This window comes from Triticum aestivum, chromosome 2B, assembly GCF_018294505.1.
Source record: "Triticum aestivum cultivar Chinese Spring chromosome 2B, IWGSC CS RefSeq v2.1, whole genome shotgun sequence".
NCBI lineage: Eukaryota > Viridiplantae > Streptophyta > Magnoliopsida > Poales > Poaceae > Triticum > Triticum aestivum.
Window position 1 is genome coordinate 169312352 of NC_057798.1, and position 5174 is coordinate 169317525.

The window sequence follows — 5174 nt, forward strand, 5'->3', positions numbered from 1 at the left end:
GCCGAGATCATGGGGCGACTTCCCGAACGCCGACTGGTGGCGCCCGTGGAGGAAAGGGCAACGAGCCGGCTGCCAGCCGCAGCCGGACGCGCCTCTCCATCGAGCGGGACGAGGACGGCCGCCCTCGCGCAGTAGAGCGGCGAGGCGACCAGCCACCTCCCCCGCCTCGTGGAGCGAGGTACCCCACTCCACCTCCTGTCACGCATCCGACACTTGGCGACTGCCTTGGCCGTCGAGAGGGAGTCAGAGAGAATGATGCTCGCCATCGGATCGATCGCCTCAACCAATCCCTGGCACTTGAAGAAGAAGATGCGCTGGGCCCGCCCTGTTTCGGCCCCCGAATCCGAGATGAACCCTTCCCCAAGGGGTTCACCCTCCCGCGAGACACGCCCAAGTACACCGACTCCGTGAAGCCGGAGGACTGGCTGGTCGATTACTCCATGGCCGTCAGTATAGCAAACGGCAACAAGCGCGTTGCCGTGAAATACGTCCCGCTCATGCTTCAAGGCACTACCCGGACGTGGATCAACAGCCTGAAGCCCCGCAGCATCAACAGCTGGGTTGATTTCACTGAGGTCTTCATCCGCAACTTCACCAGCACCTACAAGCGGGCTCCCAAGCCCCGACAGCTCTCCTTGTGCGTCCAAGGGCCCACGGAGTCAACTCGCGACTACCTCACGCGCTGGACCGAGCTGCGCAATTCCTGCAAAGGCGTGCACGAGGTGCAGGCGATCGAGTACTTCACCGCCGGGTGCCGAGAGGGCACCCTCCTCAAGCATCGACTCCTCTGCGACGAGCACGAGACCCTCGATGAGCTGCTGGTCATCGCTGACAAGCACGCCACGGTCGACTCCTCCATGAAGGCGGAAATTCTGGTTGATGCGTCTCGCAAGGTGGCACTCAGGCCCCTCGGACTCCGGCTGGTGACACCAATCGGCGACAGCAACCAGGTGATAACAAGCGGCAGGCCACCCAGCCGGCTTCCACCATCCGGCAGATGGCAACGGTGGAGGATCAGCAGCCAGAAGGGCAGCCGGCACCCAAGCGGCAGAAGGGCGGCAAGTCCAATTGGTTGCCTGCTTTCTCTTACGAGCAAACCTTAGATGCACCCTGCAAGTTCCATAGTGGTGCGAAGCCATCCAACCACACCACTCGGAAGTGTCACTGGCTCACCAGAATCGCCAAGGGAGATGGACTCCTGCCTCCTCCGCCTGTCGGACCGCCGCCTCCTCAGCCCCAGCAGCCGGCGGCCCGACCAGTCGGTGCCATACAAGACGAGTACCCATAGGAACACGGAGCCTATGTTGTGTTCACCAGCATGGCCGATGATAGATGCAGCAGACGGCAACAACAACAAGAAGTGCAAGTCGTGGCCTCCAACACTCCAGAGTTCATGCATTGGTCCGAGAAGCCTATCAATTGGAGCAGGGTCGACCACCCGGAAGTGATGCCTTCCCCTGGTTCATATGCCCTGGTCTTAGAAGCAACCCTTGCAACGGAAAGGCGAGCAGCCCATTTCTCCATAGTCTTGATAGATGGCGGCAGCAGCATCAATATTCTGTATCGTGACACAATGGAGAAGTTGGGAATCAAGCAGAAGCAGCTCATCCCCGGTCGGACTGTATTCCATGGCATAGTTCCTGGCCTTTCCTGCTCGCCAATCGGCAAGACCAAGATTGATGTCCTTTTCGGAGACAAGAATCATTTCCGCCGAGAGCCAGTTTGGTTTGAAGTGGTGGACCTTGAGAGCCCCTACCATGCACTACTTGGCCGGCCTGCTCTAGCCAAGTTTATGGCAGTCCCCCACTACGCCTACCTCAAGATGAAGATGCCGAGTACCAAGGGGATCCTTCGGAGACTACAAGAAGTCGGTCGCTTGCGCCGCAGATAGCAGTCGGCTGGCTGAGTCCCTCGTGATTGCAGCCGAGAAGCGGCTCCTTGACCGGGTGGTGGCATTGGCAGGCAAGAAGCCAAAAATGTCACCCACCCCCCAGGAGTCGGAGGTTGAGAGATCGTTCAAGCCGGCCAAGGAAACAAAGAAAATACCCTTGGACCCGGAGCACCCGGAGAGGCACACTGTCATAGGCACATGCCTTGACAGCAAATAGGAAAGTGAGCTCGTCGATTTCCTCCGTGAGAATCGGGACATCTTTGCATGGTCTCCCAAAGACATGCCGGGTGTTCCGACGGATTTCGCTGAGCACAAGCTACATGTCTGACCTGACGTCAAGCCGGTTAGGAAGCCCTTGCGCCGCCTGTCGGAAGAGAAGAGAAGAGTTGTCGGAGAAGAGATAGCCCGGCTCCTAGCAGCCGGATTCATCATGGAAGTGTTCTTTCCAGAGTGGCTGGCCAACCCAGTCCTAGTGTTGAAGAAAAACAAGAAGTGGCGCATGTGCATTGACTACACCAGCCTCAACAAAGCCTGCCCCAAAGATCCCTTCGCTCTGCCAAGGATTGATCAAGTGGTAGACTCCACAACCGGATGCGAGCTGTTGAGTTTCTTAGATGCATACTCCGGTTATCACCAGATAAAGCTGAACCCGGCCGACAGGCTGAAGACTGCCTTCATCATGCCGTTTGGAGCCTTCTGCTACCTTACCATGACGTTCGTCTTGAGAAACGCCGGCGCCACGTTTCAGCGTTGCATGCAGAAGTGTCTCCTCAAGCAACTCGGCAGAAATGCCCATGTATATGTGGATGATGTGGTGGTGAAGACGGAGAAGTGTGGCACGCTGCTGGAGGACCTTAAGGAAACCTTTGAGAACCTACGCTGATTCCAGATCAAGCTCAACCCGGAGAAATGTGTCTTTTGAGTGCCCGCCGACCAGCTTCTCGGCTTCCTGGTCTCAGAACGCGGCATAGAGTGCAACCCCGTGAAGATCAAGGCAATCGAGATGATGAAAGTACCCACCCGACTGCTGGACGTGCAGAAATTCACCGGCTGTCTGGCGTCAGTCAGCCATTTCATTAGTCGGCTGGGCGAGAAGGCTCTTCCCCTGTACCAACTCATGAAGAAGACCACTTTTTTCGAGTGGAACGACAAGGCGGACGAAGCATTTCTCCAACTCAAGAAGATGTTGGCAACCCCACCTATCCTGGCGGCTCCGACTGAGAAGGAGCGCATGCTTCTCTACATTGCAGCCACCAGTCGGGTTGTCAGCATAGTCATGGTGGTAGGGCGCAAGGAGGAGGACAGAGCATTGCCGGTCTAGAGACCGGTCTATTACTTGAGCGAAATATTGTCCGCCTCCAAGCAAAACTACCCCCATTACCAGAAGATGTGTTACGGCGTGCATTTTGCCGCCAAGAAGCTGAAGCCCTACTTTCAAGAGCACCCAATAACCATCGTCCGCACAGCTCCACTTGCTGAGATCATTGGGAGCCGAGACGCCTCTGGACGAGTGGCCAAGTGGGCTATTGATCTGGCCCCTTACACCATCTACTACCAGCCTCGCACCGCCATCAAATCACAAGTGCTGGCCGACTTCCTCGTCGATTGGGCCGAGACCCAATATTTGCCGCCTGCACCAGACTCCACTCATTGGCGCAAGCATTTTGATGGTTCAAAAATGCGCACTGGTCTGGGAGCTGGCGTCGTCCTCACCTCTCCCAAGGGCGACAAGCTCAAATACGTGTTGCAAGTCCACTTCGCCGCCTCCAACAACATAGCAGAATATGAGGCACTCATACACGGGCTCCGGCTTGCCAAGGAACTCGGCATTCATCGGATCCTGTGCTATGGTGACTCCGACTTGGTGGTCCAGCAGTCATCAGGCAACTGGGATGCCAAGGATGCAAACATGGCAAGCTACGGCTTCCTCATGCAGCAACTCAGCGGATACTTTGATGGGTGCGAGTTCCTTCACGTGCCAAGAAATGACAACGAGCAAGCAGATGCCTTGGCACGAATTGGCTCCACCCGACAAGTAATACCAGCCGGCGTCGCCCTACGCCGCCTTTTGAAGCCGTCTGTCAAGTCGTCTCCTGATTCAGACTCCATCTTTGTGCCCCCCCCCGAAGCAGTCGGATCCGACTTGATGATCCCGGAGGCCGGCACGGGGATTTCAGCAGGCGGCCCGAGGACTGCTACAGCCACACCTGGCCCGGGGACTTTAGCAGACGGCCCGGGGACTTCAACAGTCGGCCCGAGGACTTCTTTAACATAGCAGGTGGAAGCAGCTGCCAACCCGCCGCCTCCCGACCCAACCGCCCTCATACAGGTTGCAGTAGTTGCAGCCGAAGAAATTGCAGTGCCCTCATGGGCTCAACCAATCCTCAAGTTCTTGGTGAATAAGGAGCTGCCGACTGATGAGATCTCAGCCAGACAAGTGCAGAGGCGAGCAGCAGCCTACACCATAGTCAACAGAGAGCTGGTGCGACGAAGTGTCACAGGGGTTTACCAGTGTTGCGTGGAGTCGAACCAAGGCCAAGCAATACTCAGGGATATCCACCAGGGCGAATGCGGCCACCACGCGGCTTCAAGATCACTTGTGGCCAAGGCTTTCCGCCATGGGTTCTTTTGGCCGACCGCCCTGGAAGAGGCCAAAGAGCTAGTTCAGAAGTGTCAAGGGTGTCAGAGGTTCCGCTCCAAGCCACACCTCCCGGCTTCTGCACTCAAGACCATTCCCATAGTCTGGCCCTTTGTTGTATGGGGACTGGATATGGTAGGACCATTCAAGACGGCCCGCGGTGGCATGACTCACTTTCTTGTTGTTGTGGACAAGTTCACCAAGTGGATAGAGGCAAAACCAATCAAGAAGCTGAATGGGCCGACTGCCGTGACCTTCATCGTCGACATCACCACGCGATACGGCATCCCGCACAGCATCATCACCGACAACGGCACCAACTTCGCCAAAGGAGCCTTGGCTCGTTTCTGTGCAACACAGGGCATCCGCCTGGACTTAGTGTCCGTTGCCCACCCACAGTCAAATGGCCAAGTGGAGCATGCAAATGGCCTCATTTTGTCCGGCCTCAAGCCCCGACTGGTCGAGCCTCTAGAGCGTTCGGCCGGCTGCTGGCTCGACGAGCTGCCGGCCGTCCTCTAGAGCATGCGCACAACTCCGAACAAGTCAACGGGCTTCACGCCCTTCTTCCTCGTCTACGGTGCCGAAGCCGTCATCCCGACAGACATTGAGTTCGACTCCCCAAGAGTCACCATGTACACTGAGGCG